At 35.5% G+C, this 18,550-nt stretch overlaps 1 long non-coding RNA gene across 2 annotated transcripts in view; it reads right to left on the reverse strand.

Moving 5' to 3' along the window:
* The window catches only part of LOC308606314, a 68,932-nt gene that overhangs the window by 20,323 nt on the left and 30,059 nt on the right, over positions 1–18,550 (reverse strand). The window contains exon 3 of one of the 2 annotated variants that reach the window (XR_014013797.1): positions 17,650–17,922. The exons of the other annotated variant lie outside the window; for it this stretch is intronic. This is a non-coding gene — a long non-coding RNA (uncharacterized lncRNA). Of the gene's footprint in view, positions 1–17,649; positions 17,923–18,550 lie in introns of those variants that run through there. 2 annotated transcript variants of the gene reach the window in all.

An 18,550-nucleotide genomic window follows, 5' to 3' on the forward strand; every position in this document is an offset into this window, starting at 1 on the left:
GTCTTGATTTGACTGAGATTGAAATTTCTGACATTACTGTCCCCATCACAGACTTGAAAACCTGGCAGACAATCAAGTGCAACCTACAGTTAAAGGTCGCTCATCTAAAAAAATGGGTATGTTACTACCATTCTGACAAGAGCGTTATGAAGATTAAGAAAAAGCACAAATAAACTCTCTTAACACCTGACAGCCAAGTAATACATCTTTCAGCTCTTTCAATTCTTTTTCCTTCTTACCTTACTTATTTCCTTCCTTGCTCTGAGTTCTCACTGTGTTTCATGTCCCACAATGCTGAAGTCATTGTAATGCTTTTACTCAGAAATCTCATTTAACATTTAGCATAGTAAATAAGAAAGCCTAAGAAGTGACTGAGGTAAACTGCCATTATTGCATCATTCTGATAACCTGATTTGTCCAGAAATGTAACTATGTGATTCTCCTTTACTTCTAGTTGCTCACCATTCATGGGCACAAATTGAGTGTATATCAGATATATTAAATTCCTGGAAAATTATCTGTGGTGTGGTTTGGGGTTCTATTTGTGTACTACAGCTTTCTTAAAACCAAACTATTATCATTTCTACCCCTCTTCTGTCTGAAAATCCTCAAAACATAATTTCTAACTAATAGTTATACTAATTGGCATTATAATCATTCTTTTTTGCTTTTTCTCTGATTATAAGTATCTTCTGACTCCTAAGTCAATCAAATGGGTTCTCTACATATGAGGAAGTTCAAAGGGGAAAATAGGATGAGTAGGGTAAGAAGACATTCACACATAGAATTAGTGGAAGACTTACCAGTAACAAAACTAGTGAAATTAGAGCTAATTAATTAGCAGTCAGGAAAATTTCATCATGTGTTGTCATTAATTGGTCAACTAGGGTAATTAGGCTTACAAACAATAGAAAGCAAAGAGTGGAAAATCTATTGTTTCTGCCAGCTTCTCCTGCTTTGTTATCAGCACAATTTTCTCCTAGTTTATGAAACAATAGCAGTTTGATATTAGGATTTAAATGCCATCAATATAAGATATGGAGATATGTGAAGCCTACTACACTTTCTTCGTAAACTAGTACTATAGCATCATAAATGATGCTACAGTAGAATGATTCAGTTGAAAGATAAAATTCATGCAGAGTACACTATTTGTTTAAACTTCAAAAAAATCAAAAAGGATTGCTATATCTTGGCACACTCTTCTTTGTAGAATGTTAGAGCCAGCCTTTTTTTGATTAAGAGCTACTGTTCTGTAGAGAACACTTTTTTCTTATTCATAATCATCAGGCAAATCAAGGATCTGACTTCCTTAGAATCAGTGTTTTTTTCCTCACTTCTTAACAAAGAACAGAACAGCTGATAAGAAAACTAAAATACCTCTTTTTTATTGATGTATAGATGATTTATGACATTATATTAGTTTCAGGTGTACAACATAGTGAGTCAATATTTTTATAGATTATACTACATTTAATTATTATAAAATGATGGCTATATTTCCCTGTGCTGAACAATAAAATCCCTCTTTTATTAAAAAAATAGCAAATGATGGAATGCTAGAAAATTAATTTATTTCCCATGAATAATGATCAATAACTATGGGACACTGGCCCATGTAAGTTAAGAAGCTTCTTTTTCCATGTGATTCTGAATACTAAATATATCCATATTCCAGAATCGTTTTCAAAGTGAATTTTTTTTGGTACCTTAATAATCATAATGGGTAGTAAGATCAATTTGTTTTAACACTTATGTAGATAAGTGTTAAATATAAAATGATAAAACGTAGGGTCTTTTCACTTTTTAATTTTAAATCTGTATATGAGACAGAGAAAACTAACTGCTTTCTATCACACTGTAGTTTTTGCTCAACTCCTACGACCAAAATTCTTGAAAGAGAGAATTACCTGTTTGTGTACTTTCAGAACAAACCCCTTGCATACCAGGGCCATAAAAAAATCAATAGCCTTGAGAGACCTTTCAAGGAAATCATTGTTATTGATTCATCCCTCAAATAGGACCCAATTTAGCAACAAAATGATGCTGAAGTTTATCGTTTTTTCTCAGTGAATTAATAACTCTGGAAGATTTAAACGTCTTTTCCTAGATGACAGAGGTGGCTTCTATACACATACACGATGGACACATACACACAAATAACATCCTGATATCCATTTTACATCTGTAATTCCACTCTGAATTCTCCCTGCCATTAACCGACTCAAATGCCACATTATTCAACTCCTTTCCCTTGCTGGTTGGATTGGGTTCAGGAAACAGGGAGCAATTTTAATGTCCTCTTTAGTAAACCTACACCCTAGTTATGAACTAAGAAGAAATAGTTTTGGTTTCTATTTTCTGATATCTTGAGCCTTTCATATGATTGCATCTCTCCAACTATGTAGCTTGCAGAATTAGTATTATGACTAGAGATGCAGAAAAGTTTTGATGCCTAAAAATGTCTTCTCATCTACTAACTGATGGTTGGCACTCAACTCTCATCCCTTTATCTCGGAATCTCATCCCTTTAGCTTAAATCTTTTTTTCCCATTAAAATTCAAATACTGGTTGTGCTTTAAGATCGTAGTCATTTTTACCTCAGCCTGAATGATCCAAAAGCAAGTTTTGATGATGTGCAAGAGGGAAGAGAACTTGAGGGCATAAGTGTTCTGCAGAGGGTATTAGGGAATAGAGAAGACAGAGCAATAAATAGACTCACAGGGGAAACTCAGAAAGTGGAGCTTGATGAAACAAGCAAACACCACGGCTTTGCTAAGGTCTATTCTAATTAGTTGTTATTCGTGTGTAAAAATTTGCCTAAAAAGCATAACCTATGAGTGATTTGTGCCCCTGCATATTACGGATGTATAATATAATTCAAACAGTGCAAGGAACACACAGATTACCACATGGCCTCAGCCATGCTCCATTTTGTAGTCTGCCCACTTTGAGCATCAGAAAATGGATTGTAGAAATCTGGTTCATCTTATTTTAAACTTCTCATTCCCCAAATTTGAAATAGTATTTATTTTAAAACTAGGCTCTTTATAAAGATTGCAAAAACACTATAAAGTATTCATTGAAAAGAACCTAACATTTACTACTGTAGTACATTATGTACAATTTATTGACTATTTCTACTGAATATACATTTATGTATTACATAATCTAACATTTATATTAAGTATAACTATAATATGATTCTTGTGTCAACCTTGACAAAGCTGGTGAAATCCTTTGCTACAAAAATATGTCTCTGCCTTATATTTTTGTTTCAGTGTTAGTTTCCACATTTGCCAGCAAGATACTTTTCATCCTCCTAAACTAATAGGCCACTTAGTTGAATACTGGATAAAATACAAATTGCAGAGAATTCTCCATTTCTGTTTATAATTTTAAAAATTTCAACTAAAAGTGCAAAGCTTTTATCAATTTCTGTAGCTTGCTCTCTTCCTAAACCTACTTGCTTCTTCCATCAATATTTAAGTTTCTGGTTTTAAATAACTGTGACTCTCCTTTAATGTGTTCTCTGTTAAAGGCTTTCTCTCCCTTTAGAATTGTTAGTAGGAGAAGTGGTATTTTTGTGGAAAGAAAACTGCATCTTCTCTACTACTCAGCTGTCAGGACTATAGAGCTACATCCTCAGTTGTATAATCAAGAACCTGGCCTGGCATCAACTAGTGGGATTAAAAACCACTTTTTCAATTCCTTGCAATTAAAATATTTACATCAACTTCTCCTTGTTTTGACAATAGCATATAGAACCCAGTGTGGGTGTGGCTCATGATTCTGCTTCTCTGACTCATGATCTTAGACTTCTTGCTTCCAACTTCCTAATGAATGTGCCCTTTAGCAATTGCTGGGGGCCAGGTTTGTTTACTGCTACTCCTTTCCAACAGTTCAATGCCACGAGGCATCTCTTGAATGTATTTCTTTGCTACAAAGTATTTCTCTCCCCTGCCCTCACCCCACTCTCAGGTTCTGTTGCTTATTTAAGATTTGCATCTGTAAAGAGTCCTTTCGGTTTGTTTCCTTGGTGGACTGGCTGTCTTCCAAGATTTTGTTGTTAATCTTGTCTGACATTTTAAAGATGACCTTTTGGTGTTGTTATAAAACTTCTCAAGAAAAGGAAAACAGAAGTGCTCATCTAACCCTCTTCTAAAGACTGCAAATAAGCCAGTTGTTTTAAAACATTATGGCTGGTGATATAAATGGCTGCAGCATATTATATCTACACCTGCATGTTTTTAACTTCCAGAAACTAAAAATCAGCTCTGCAACATGCAATCAGCCGTGAAGAAAGAAAGAAACAAACAAAAACCCAGCATTGAAAATTTTCTGCCTGATACGTGAATGTATTGGCGAACAAGCCTGCTACTTCTAGTATTTACATAAAGACAGTAGTCAAATAACCAATGCACTAAAACAAACAATTCTTCTGTGAGAAAAAAGAATGATGCTACTTAGAGTTGATGGACATGAACTTTAGGAATTTTAGAGCTGAAAATAATCTTGGAGGCCTCCTTTTATAGATGAGGAATATGAGGTCTATGGTGGTTAAGTGAATTGTCCAAGCCAGAGATGGGACTAGGGTCAAAGTTGAGGTCTTCTGCCAGGATGTTGAGCTTACTCTTTGAACTTGCTGGGTGTTTACATATTGCATCAACAGAGCCCATATGTACTGGATTTTCTTCCATTTACTAATAGAAGCAAGTTAGTGCCTTTACAGGTATTGTAGTATAAAATCAGCCCATTCAGTCAAACTAGTCAAAAATTAGTCAATCTAGGAGTCCCAAAGAGACAATGCTTTGCAGGCTTTTTCTTTTCTTTTCTACTGGAAATGGGAATTAGATAGATAATGCATGTTTGTGTGTATGTATGTATACATATATATATATATATATATATATATATATATATATATATATATATACTTATATCTTGTTCAAATTTAAAAGAATACAATTTTTTATAGTCTAATGTATGACATAAAAATAGAACACCATTAATCAAATACATTTGCAGTATTTATTTTTATAAGTAACTTCCTTTCTTTATATATCTATACAGTTTTAAAGATAATGGGACGACACAGAAATATTATTCATTTTCAAGCTAACACTGATAAATAATGTTTTGTAAGTGCCCTAAATTATGTAAAGACTAAAAGTTCCATTGTTCTATCTATTCTATGGAAAGTGGTTGATGTTTAGCTATGAAATAATGTATCAATCTCAGGAAACAATTCTTAGGTTAAAAAACTCATTTTCCCTGTGATGTCTTTTCACAAAGATTTAATTCAAAGAATTTGCCTTTGTAAGATCTCCATCACTTTTCACCATTGTTCCCATGCATGTTCCTGTTAAGAGTGCCTGATTCTGTTGCTAAGCAACCTTGCAGTCTTGTTAGGTCATGATGATGAACTAATGATTATTTAAAATGGGTCTGTCTGGATAGGGTCTTTTAAAGAATATCGTGATACTTTTGTGTAAGAGGCTGGGTAAGAGGGTTCTTCATTTCAACTTACAGTTCTACGGGAATATAAGTGATAGAATGATGTTTTCCAGAAGAGTTGGAAGAATGCCAAGAGTACACTAAAAAGCACTAGGTCTTACTTCCTCCCGGTATGCTTTTTTTCTAGAAAAGGGTAAAAGTCAGATGATAAGTCAAGAAATTTACCAAAGGATTTCAAAGAAATATGAGGAACATCAATATTCCTTTTATTGACTAGATTAAATTATTATGTTTTTCCTTATCATCCCAAATTCTTAAGAAAAATTGTCAAGCCATATTATGTTGAAAAATAAGTCCCATGTAAGCGAGACATGGGTATTAGAATTTTATCAGGCTTCCAGATAAAACTAAATTGTTGATTAAATCCTCTCCATCCTGCATGCTCTTGTCCCAGACATCCCTCTCCAGGAATATCCTCCTTTAAATAGCTTATTTAACCATATGAGGCTGATGCCAGTAGCCTTAATATTTTCTGTACGGTATACTGGGATATATAAGAGGACTACCATCATATCTCTAGCATGTAGTGAGAGTTAGTAAATAGCATTCCCAGTGTGTATCTGGAAAAACAAAAAGGTTGTTCCTTTAAACAATCTTTTTTGGTGATAAAGCAAAGAATCAACGGTATTTCATTACTAAAGAATCAGAGGATGTCTTAACTCTAAGAGAAGAGCACTTCTAATGTCATCTCAATATCCATCCAATCCAGAAGCAGAGCTGATGGTGCTACCAAGAGACAGAGTCTCCTTGTGGTGACACCACCTTCAAAAGTTTTGGGAGGTACCCCCAAACATTACCAGTTTTCTTTACAACCTTGCTTGTCTCTAGTATTTAAAGATACATCTGATACTTATTGATTCTATTTATATTTTGAGGGTGATCCCTTCTTAGGGATATCATCTCATATGCAAAGTTAAAAGTATTGATCATTTTTCTCTCCTAAACTTAAACTATTATAATTTATGTTTAAGGCAGCCAAATTTAATAGCTTTATGACTTGGGGCCATAAAGGTGAGTGTTTAAATATTGGTTCACTGTTCTGTAGGTGGTATATGGCCACTCCAGGTATCAGTTTTCTTACTTATAAAATAGGGTTTGCAGTGCTTTCTTCACAGATAAAGGATTAATATTGATATGCTAACATAGTGTCTACCATATAGTGTACATTAAATGTGAGTCCTCTTTCCTATCTCCACTGGGTGTGGCCAACTTCTAGTTTTCTAGGATTTACTAGAAAATTTCATATCTTCTAGGAATATATGGCTTCTGATCATATTCCCTCACCATCTTCATTTTACTAAACTAAAGGCTCTTAATTTTTTTGTAATTCCCACATTCTTATTTCCTATCTCAGCTACTTTTCTGTTAATTTTTTAGAATTCAGTTTATTTTAGCAGGCATTAATTGAGGTAAGGGGAATTACAGTAGGTCCTGTGGTTACAAATGTAAACAGGATCCCTGTTCTCAGGTACCTTACAGTCTAGTGTCAAGAGTAGTAAACAGACAAAAAATTGCAATTTGACCTGATAAATTCTGTGATATTGGTAAGCCTGTGACAACACAAGTGAATTATCTAAATCAGATTAGGGAGGATGGGAGGAGCTTGCCGTACTTGTAGGCTTTTCTCTAGAGTTGGCAAACATCTGTACCTGTGTTCAAGGTTTAGATTGACCAAGACAGCCTTCACATTCCTTTCAACTTACTAAAACTTTAGACAGGTTTCTTCCTGACTTATAGGCCCTTGACCTCCCCTTATTTAGAACATTTACTCTAAAAAACATACAAATTCTTTTTTCACCCCTTTGACACGTAAATCTTCTTCTAGTAATCTTGCCAGATTTACAACCCAGGAATGTCTTTCTCAAGGACATGGGAGCCATTTTTCGAAATGTAATCATCAAGAAAGATAGCACCACATTCTCTGTGGGAGGGCAAGAGTCTAACTTCAATAAGTGCTGATTAGCAAACACAGATGGCCTAATCACATTAACCAGTCTCCTCCTAATGTCCTCCAGTACCAGTCCACTAGCTCACTCCAGAATTGATAAACTGTCCCACCTTTTGTTTCAGCAGAGTTTAGTCTAATCTCTCTCTCCAATTGCAAGTTTTCAATAAACTTTCCCTTGCCTGTTTAAGTCTGTCCTTAGACAGGATGCATCCAGGTTTTGTACAAGGGGAAAAAACGGATTTTTGCCCAATAATCTACTCACTGATGCCTGGCACTTGGTCAACTTTTGTAATTGCTGATTAAAATAAGTCCATCATGTCAATGTCTAGGGGGAAATGTTTTCAATGGCTCTAAACACTTTGAGCACTGATAAATGAAATCTCTGAGTTCACCATCTTCTAACTGGAACTAGAATTATTTTTCCAAAAATATATTTCTTTACACTTATGCACAAAATGAGCCTCTGCCTCAAAGAGACTCTGAGTAGGCTCAAGTATCCACTCGTCCTAATAGCTTTATACTCATTCTTTTGGTATTTCAATTATCTCAAGTGTTCAGAATCATGAATAAAGTTGGGAGCAATTCATGATGATGTTAATCAACTATAAATTACTCAACAAGGGCTCCCCTTATTATACTCTCCATGAAGCTCTCTAGAGGATCAGCTCAGGCACTGGCCTCATGCACAGTCTAGATTGAGAGAGGATTTCAAATAATTGATGGTTTTAGCCAAAATTTTGAATTCTAAAAATGGATGGAAATTTGGAAATTCCAAAACAATCATAACAAATTACAAATTGTCATCAAGAAAGACTGCATAATAAAAATTTCTAAAGGTTACTGTAGAAATTAAGCTTAAATTCAAATTTAATTCTAAGGTAAATAAAAATATGTATTCCATTTTCTTTTTTTTTCATTATAAAATTTATAAAACCAGAATTTTCCTTCTAATGTGCTCATTTGGTGTACTTGCTTTTTATTTCCAAAAAACGTTTCACTAACTTAAGGACATATGCAACATATAGCACCTTAGAATTAAGGAAATATGGGAGAATGATTTTGATTACCTCCTCATGCTACATGAACTTTCTTGAACAGTTTTTTAAATGATGCCAGTTATCTAACTCATACAAACACCCATATACATATGTACATCTTTCTTGTTGGGGAACAGACTAATATTAGTGTAAATAAGTGGTCATTAAAGTTAATGTGTTCATTTTATATAGTCATAATTTAAGATATAGTAGAAATTGGTTTGAACATGATATATACCTTTTTAAAATATATTAGAGACTTATAGTACCACCTCACAGTGACTATATTTGTCCATTATGAGGTTTAGAATATACTTTACTACTTAAATGAGTTGAGTATGATATTTTATCATTATACCTTTGCTTTTATCATATATTGTGGATGTAGAGTCTTTGGTCAGAAACATACCCTCTATATTATAAAAACATCATTATTGAAAAATGCAGTATTCTTTTAATATATAATTTAACATGAAACTAGGACAGATTTTCAGCAAAAGAAGGGAGCTGCATATATTTGGCTTTTACTGGCAGGCCTGTTTCTGCCCAGTAATTACCCAGTCTTTACATACATGTTACAGTTCAGTGCTTTTAAGGAAATCCAGCTTTCTTTGCTCTCTGATCTTTTCTTCTCACAAAATACTTAGCAAACACATAGTTATTAGCTCCATAGGAAGTGGTTGTATACATCAGGTATTTTTCACAAGCCCACTTAACCAAGGTACCAAGTAATCTGACTAGAATCCAAACCAAATCAGTTGAAGAGCTAAGTGTGCAAAAAATCCTGTAACACACTAGATTCCAATGAGCCACAGTTTTATTAACACTGCATCACTTAGCAAACTCAGATGGGGTCTTTGTGTCTTTATGTTGAGTTTCTTTAATTGGCAAATGCTTAAGAGCACACTTTATTTATTGATTGATTTATTTATTAAAGAATCATCTTTTTTTTTTTTTTTTTTTTTTTTTTTTTTTTGCGGTATGCGGGCCTCTCACTGTTGTGGCCTCTCCCGCTGCGGAGCACAGGCTCTGGACGCACAGGCCCAGCGGCCATGGCCCACGGGCCCAGCCGCTCCGCGGCATATGGGATCCTCCCGGACCGGGGCACGAACCCGTATCCCCTGCATCGGCAGGCGGACTCTCAACCACTGCGCCACCAGGGAGGCCCAGAATCATCTTTTTTTAATTTATTTATTTTTGGCTGTGTTGGGTTTTCGTTGCTGCACGCGGACTTTCTCTAGTTGCAGGGAGTGGGGGCTACTCTTCGTTGCGGTGCGCGGGCTTCTCATTGCGATGCCTTCTCTTGTTGCGGAGCACGGGCTCTAGGCACGTGGGCTTCAGTAGTTGTGGCACACGGGCTCAGTAGTTGTGGTGCATGGGCTTAGTTGCTCCGTGGCATGTGGGATCCTCCCGGACCAGGGCTTGAACCTGTGTCCCCCGCATTGGCAGGCGGATTCTTAACCACTGCGCCACCAGGGAAGTCCCTAAGAGCCCACTTTAAATGCAGTTACACAATGACATCATGATAAGAAATGCTATAGGGGGGCCTCCCTGGTGGTGCAGTGGTTGACAGTCTGCCTGCCGATGCAGGGGATACGGGTTCGTGCCCCGGTCCGGGAGGATCCCATATGCCGCGGAGCGGCTGGGCCCGTGAGCCATGGCCGCTGAGCCTGCGCGTCCGGAGCCTGTGCTCTGCAACGGGAGAGGCCACAACAGTGAGAGGCCCGTGTACCACAAAAAAAAAAAAAGAAAGAAAGAAAGAAATGCTATAGGAATATAGGCATAGAAAAAAAAAATTAGCATCACTCACATATGCCCTGAGCATTTTCTGCTGGAGAATCTGAACTCCATAATGAGGGTACTAATATATTACATGCTTCTGATAGTAAGTTCTTATCACTTGAGAAATATCATTAAACGTTATATCTCTGCAGCTTAATCCTTCTTAACCTGAAATATACCTTTAGAAATAATATTTTAACAGTTTGAGAAAATTCAGCTATTACATAGCTATTTACCTAAATATTTACATGAGATAATTATGAAAGCATTCTATTAATAATTTTTTGAAGACATTGTAATAACAATTTAGTCTTAGAATTTTAGAAAAAAATAAACCAATAAAGGTACTTCTTCTGGTTCAAACTGTACAAATGAAAATTCTGAAGCTAAGTAAATTGGGCAAAGTATGTTGCTGTTTCATAAGTTAATGAAAGTAAATTTATTTATTAAATTTTTATTTATTTATATTTTCATGGGTTTATAACACATAAGGTTCATGTGTATATTTTGACATTTATATAAACTACAGTGTGCTCACCACCAAAAGGTTAGTTGTCAACTGTCATCATATTGTTGACCCCCTTTACCCATCTTGCCCTCCCTCCACCCCCTTCTCCTCTGCTAACCACTACTCTGTTCTCTGTATCTATTTGTTTCAGTTTGGTTTCTTCATTCATTTTGTTTTGCTTGTTTTTATATGCCACATATTAGTTAAATCATATGGTATTGGTCTTTCTCCATCTGGTTTATTTCACTTAACATAATACCCACAAGGTCCATCCATGTTGTCCCAAATGCCAAGATTTCATCTTTTTATGGCTATTATTCCACTGTAAGTGTGTGTGTATCTTCTTTATCCATTCATCCATCAGTGGACACTTAGGTTGTCTCCACATCTTGTCTATTCTAAATAATGCTGTGATGAACACAGGGGTGCATATATCTTTTCAGATTAGTCTTTTTGTATTCCTTGGATAAACACCCACAAGTGGAATAGCTACATCATATGATAGTTCTATTCTTAATTTTTTGAGGAATCTCCATGTGATTTACTATAGTGGCTGCACTAATTTACATTCCCACCAAAAGTGCATAAGGGTTCCCTTTTCTTCACTTCCTCTCCAGCACTTATTTCTTGTCTTTTTGATAATAGCCATTCTAATGGGTGTGAAGTGATATCTCCCTGTGGTTTTGACTTACATTTCCCTGATAATTAGTGATGTTGAACATTTTTCACATGCTTGTTGGCCATCTATATACCTTCTTTGGAAAAATACCTATTCAGTTTCTCTGCTCATTTTTTAATTGGATTGTTAGCTTTTTTGTTGTTGAGTTGCATGAATTCTTTATCTATTTTGGATATTAGATACACGATTTGCAAATATCTTCTCCCATTTGGTAGGTTTTCATTTTGTTGATGTTTCCTTTGTTGTACAGAAGCTTTTTAGTTTGATAATAGTCCCATTTGTTTAGTTACGCTTTTGTCTCCTTGCCAGAGGAGGCATATGCAGAAAGATATTGGTAAAACCAAAGTCAAAGTGAATACTGCCTATGTTTTCTTCTAGGAGTTTTATTGTTTCAGATCTTACATTGGAGTCTCTAATCCATTTTGAGTTGATATTTATGTATGGTATAAGATAGTGGTCTAGTCTCATTCTTTTGCACGTGGCTATCCAGAAAAACTAAATTTAGATGATCTCCATCCTTTCATCAAATTTTAAACCCATTCAGATTAATCTGCAAAACTTCATCAAGAGGTTTGAAGGTAGAGAACTTTTTACTGTCTAGCTGATTTTTAAGAGTGATTAGGGCAGAGTTATATATCAAATTACTGCAAAAAAACGTTCTGGCTAGTCCATGTCAGTCACTTTCCTTAATTTCAAGGTTATTGATTGCTCAACTTATATTATGACTTTAAATTTGAAAGCCTCAAATTAGCAACAAGTTTTCATAGGATTCAAAGCAGTAGGGGTTTTACAGAATGATTCTGTTAAATTAATCTTTTCCTCATTTGAAACATAGATGATTAAGATACATATTAATTTATTCAGAAAAGTCATACATTTTTTCAATGGAAAAAGTCTTCCCTTCTGTGCTCCCTAGGGCTATTTGTGTGCAAAATTTAACAAATATTGGTTCAACTCTTTTTTTTTTTTTCTGATTCAAGACTTCAGCATGAGTGATGATTAGTTGGATGGCTAACGAGATAGTAATCTTCTCAAACATCTTTTAACCCACTTGTACATTCTACATGAAGCAGCAGCTCAGTAAATGTTGAATGAACGAGTGGACAGATCCCACTTACCCAGAAGACTGAATTCTTCTTTAAGAATCTGAGGTTTAATTTTGTGGTCAAATGTTTAGAAATGGAAATAGAACTCAAAGTTCCACTTGACTTATAACGTGACTTCTGTCCTCAGCAGATGGTTAAAAAGGTTAGTTCTACCAGTGGCTTCAGAAAACATACAAAAGGTGTTAGCAGAAACATGATATTTACGGTATATATTTGATTGTTTCAAGAACTGAGTGAACAGGTATTTCTTGTAAGGGCAATCAGGTGCCAGTTTCAGTGATAAGGCCTGAACTGCAGGGGTTTCACACTCCGCCCTGCTACTTGTTAATTCTGGCTTCACTCATTATGCTTCCAGATGCTGCCACACAGCTCCTTATTTTGAGGTAATAGGTGATTTGACTATAGCTTTTTTGTTTGTTTTTCTAATGTTACACAGAAAGCTAGAGTCAAAAATTTGTGTGTAGTTTGAGAATGATACTTTGGATATATTGCTATTTATGATAAGCCCAGACTTACATGTTTACCTCGAACTGGAAAAAAATTGCTAACTAGAATTTCCCCCATAAAAGTAATTACTGACAATGTCTTCCTACTTAACCACATGGACCTATATCAAGGCTGCTTATCTGTGCAAGATACCAAAGTTGTTACCACAGGACTATGCTATCAGAAGCAGATTTTCTGCCAGTGGGCTGGGCTAGCTTTTGCAAACTACAGGAAACCTGGGTTCATAAAATAACCTAAGGGACACTCCTGATCTAAACTCAAACAGAATGGGGTTAATACATAAATCCTTGCAGGAAGTTTGGACACTGAAATGATCTGTCACTGAGAATGGCGATTCAGCTTAACAAATGAGGCAATGAGACTGATGGAATACGCCCTTTCCAAGGAAGAAGTTACAACGATTTCCGTTGATACTATCAGTATTTCCACAGTCCTGTTTCCAGGAGGTTATATATAGTATCACAGAAGAACCCTGAGAACAGATAATCAAGCCTTTATAAAGAATCAGAGAAATATATGAAATGTCTCTTAACAAGGAGAATTGAAGTTTTTTTACTTATAATAACCATTATTATCATTATAGAATTATTACATTGATCTTAATATTTTATTATTAAATAATTATTATCTGCAGGGAAGGTAGATTGGCATCACATAAGTGTTACATCACTGAAAACTAATCAATACACACACACAAAAATGTGCTAAGGCTACACTAGGGAGTCTCACTTCTGATCTCAAGGTTATGCCAGTTTATCCCAATTTCTCAACAAAACTCTTTATCAAACTTATTGTATCTTATCCCTCACTATAGCGGAACTGTTTCAAAAGGGATCTTGTTAGTCATTTTCCTTAAAAAAAAAAAAAAAAAGAGAAATCCAAGCCATGCCTTTTCTATGAAATCTTTGGAGGTTGCTATGACAATGTTATTTGTAGCTCAGCCCACAATTCATATTCTTCAGCTTTTACCCAAAGTAACCTGGTTCTGCTTGCTAGGTATCATCTTCTAAGACTCCAAGACATATTGCCAAAGTTTTCTCCAGAGACTGGGATTGGAAAAATGACGGCATTATTAAATGCTGAACTTTACAAAAATCATTTCTATTTTGAGCACCCTAACATAGTTATCTTCATTTTGCGTAATCCTTTTTTTAAAAAACAAAGATGTACATTTTTACATGGTTGCAATTACAGCAAACACAGGGTTTTGTGTTATTCCTTCACTATTTCCAATAACGAAAGCATTTTTCATATATTACATTTGGGAGATTATTTTAATGTTAAAGAATACATGATATTTAATGGATACAATCTATTTAATTTAATCAGATTCCTATTACTAGCTATTTGTCTTCATTTTTTCCTTATTACAGATGGATTCACAAATAACATTATTATGAATATTTTTTTCCTCTACAGAATTGTTTCTTTGAATGAGACAGCGGTTATGGTTTGGTTGGCTTGTATCGACAGTATTTATAAAAGTGTAAATCTGAATGTGTTTAGGTGAGGCAAGTACAGTAACCTGTATTCCCATTGCCTTCCCCCAGGCCAACACTGCACATTTAGATTACTTCCTTGACCCTGAAAGCATTTGAATTTTTGACTCCTGGATTACTGGGTCAAAGGCGTAAGTATCTTTATGACTTTCAATAACAATGATCATTTAACTCTTCTAAACCAGTTATACATGTATTTCAGTGTCACCAACTTTCATTTATTTGAGTACTTTCCAAACGTTAGGTGCTGTATAGGCATTGGGGACACAATAAGCAAGTAAGACAATGAACAGGGAGTTACAATGCAGTGTGAATTAATAGAACTTAGAATCAGGTATTAAGGGAACCCATAAGAGGGGCAGAAACAAGTCTTCTCCAAATCGGGTCATTACATGGGGAAGTGGTGGCAAGTAGAAGAACGGAGGGAGAGAACTCCAGGCAAAGAGAGCACCACATGCAATGGCCTGGACAACAAAAGCAAGCATATTTTAAGTATTATGAGAATGGAGAGGGCGAGGTTAGTGTTGAAAGACATGAATATATATGAAAAGGCATATATATATATATATGATTTTATAATGTAGTCATCATCATTTAATAATTTTTTGTCAAATTTATTAACTATATAAGCATGTTATACATGTAAAGTAGATTTAATAAGCATCGCATCTAAGAAACTCCAATTCCTGACATAATCAGCAGAATGATAAGTGACACAGAGATTAGAAAACTCCCCAGCACTTGAGAGAAGAGAGGTTTGTGCAGTTTGATGGCAGCACAGGCCCATGTGTAGGAGAAGGGGAGGTGATGGAGCAGCAGGGATAGGTTAGAACAGTTGGAGTGCCTGGAGGGCCAGGCCAAGGAGTTCACTTTGTATTAACTCAATGGTCAATGAAATTACGTAGCAATTTTAGAGGAAACAAAATTATAATTAAAACTGTAGAGGAAACACTAATTCCTTTCACTAAAGCAAATTCAGAACATCCTGGTGTCAGCACTGGAAAACAATCTCCAGGTAATTGAAGCAGGAAAACCACATCCATTTAGGGGTTCTCTCATTTTCATTATGACTGCTACCACCATAGCAGCCTTTAGACTTCCATTCTAACACTTTTGTCCAGGTATGGAGCAATCAAAAACATCTTGCTTTGTTTCACTTTAGTACAAATGATATAGAAAAGACATCAAAAGAATTTATTAAGTGATAAGAGAGAATAACTGGGAAACAGAGTGTGTATGAAATATATAAACAGTCTAGTTTACAAAGAACTACTTTATTCTTTATAGAACATTGTTAGCCCATAGTCCATATTACTCTACATTGGACACAAAGTATCTGTTAACCCTATGAAATAACATGTAAGACATTATGTGCATTTATATAGTCTTTGTATAAAGGATGTGATGGAAGAGGACCTCTACCAATAGATAGAAAAGAAATTCTTGCAATTGTCTGTTATGCAAGCCAAAAGCGGATGGGGTAATTTGCCAGAAATAATACTATAAGGGATATAAGTAATTTGGTCCAAGTACACCACTCTCTGGGTTGCATTATTCAAGAGTAAATTTTAGAATGTCTGGAAGCAGAGGTCTTACCCAGTGTTCGAGACATATGAGGTCTCTGAGAATTTCTCTGAAATCACACTGAACATCTTGTGTACATGTATGTGTGTGTGTATATCTCCTGGGAAGTCTTTAAAAGGCTCATAAGCTCTTTTATGGCACTTCATTTCACTTCTGTGCTGGGCCTCCCCATTTATGAAAGCAGAAGTTTCAGCCTCTGAGACTTTGGGCACAAGTCAGCAGGTGGTGACAGCTTTCTCTTCCAACACTGCATCTTTTAAGCATTCTTAAGAAAGCAAGCAGCCATCAGTTATGAGCATCATTCAGGTGACGTTCTGTATGTATGAACTGCATTTGAGATTAAAAGGCGGGGAAGAGATGGGAAGTGAGTAGACATGAGACTATTATAGGGCTCAGGAGAAAAGTGGCAGAATCTAATTACGATGGGATGAGTGGGAATACAGAAATGAGGATGGGCAGAGGACGCACATCTTGGTATTTGGTATATACCACAGGGTTTTTTTCACCAAGTTGTCATTCTGTGTTTGGAAAACAAAATTGGGGGAAAAATGAAATCAAAGAGTAAGTCAGTGCTTGGCATATAATAGGAATGTAATAAATTTTGGAAAGACTCACACTACCATGTTGAAACTTTTAGTATTAAACATATATTTAGTATTAAACATATATTCATTTGTAGAACAGACAGTAGTTGGACTTTTATATTACTAATGCTTACAATACTTCAACTTCTGGTCATCTTATACAAGTTCATTAGACCACTGATCGTTGTTGCAATACAGTTCTGAAAGTTTAATTTTGACATGTGAATGAGAAATGAGGTCATGGCATAGATGAAGACAGGCAATGAAACTATAAAATTGGTAAGCTTAGTCTATGAGAACCTATATGTGCAAAGAATCTGAAAAAGAATAGATATATGTATATGTATAATTGAATCACTTTGCTGCACACCTAAAACTAACACACTGTAAATCAACTATACTTCAATAAAATTAATTTTAATTAATTAATTAAAATTAAAAAATGGGAAGCTTGGTGAAGTGTAGTTGACCTTGTTCAGGAAAGTAGAAGTGGGCACTGGTTCTGGAGGATACAGGAGTGGTTTGAATAGAGAGAGGGCCAACTTTACTTCCTGACAGTAAGTTAAAATTAGGGGAATACAGAGATTATAGAATAATAATCAAAAAGTGGCATAAATGTAAGAAGCAGGCTGGCTCTTCTTATACTAGAGAAAGAGAAAGCTAAATTTGTGGTGGAGATGGTAGGGGAATCATTTGAAACAATCCAGATTTCAATTGAAGTGAAGAGGTCAGAAAATATTAAGGATAAATAAAGCTTAGTTTATTCATTAGGAACATGGAAATTAGGAACATGGAAGTTAGAGTTAGTAAAAACCAGTCTCAAAACAATAATTCTCTAATTTGATAATTCTGAACTAATCAGAAAAAAATATGAACTATAGTGCACATTAAGTCAATGTTGAGGAAAATGATGTATTTATTTGAGTACAATTCAGTTGTTATTTTACAATGCTTTAACAAAAGTACACATTAAATACATAGAGGGGCTTCCCTGGTGGCGCAGTGGTTGAGAGTCCGCCTGCCGATGCAGGGGACACAGGTTCGTGCCCCGGTCCGGGAAGATCCCACATGCCGCGGAGCGGCTGGGCCTGTGAGCCATGGCCGCTGAGCCTGCGCGTCCGGAGCCTGTGCTCCGCAACGGGAGAGGCCACAACAGTGGGAGGCCCGTGTACTGCAAAAGGGAAAAAAAAATTAAATAAATAAGTAAATAAATAAATACATAGAATTTTATATATACTATACGATAAGTATACTTTTTAGCATAGAAAATTACAAAATTATCTAATCACTTAAAATAGCATTTATCCTTCTCACAAAGTTCTGAAATTAAAGAAAAAAATTATGAAGATATAAACTATTCACTGAAGTTTCTGAAATAATCAGAAAGCTTGAATCAAAGAGAGATTACATTTAAGGAGGATGTGTTATGTTATTGTTTAATTCAATGGTTAAAGAAATAGAAAAATTAAATGGGAACACTTTTCTGTTAAACCTTCCCCTCTGGCGGCTGGTATAAATAAGGGAGCTAGTATGGACCCTCCATTTCCCTTGATCAGGTGTTAACTTCTTCCTGTTTAGAGGGTTTAACTTCATGGTTAAGAGCATGGCCTCTGGGCTCAAATCTTTTGTGCCTGAACCCTAGACATGTCACTTGTTAAGTGTGCAACTTTTGGCAAGTTTCTTAATTTCTCTAAGCCTCAATATTTAACTGTGTAATGTGGATAATATTTGTGAGGGTTAAATGCCACTGACAAACGGTAATTGGTATACATTTGAGCACTCAATAAATTTGTCTATCA

Source organism: Mesoplodon bidens, assembly GCF_964165515.1.
Source record: "Mesoplodon bidens genome assembly, chromosome: 18".
Classification (NCBI taxonomy): Eukaryota; Metazoa; Chordata; class Mammalia; order Artiodactyla; family Ziphiidae; genus Mesoplodon; species Mesoplodon bidens.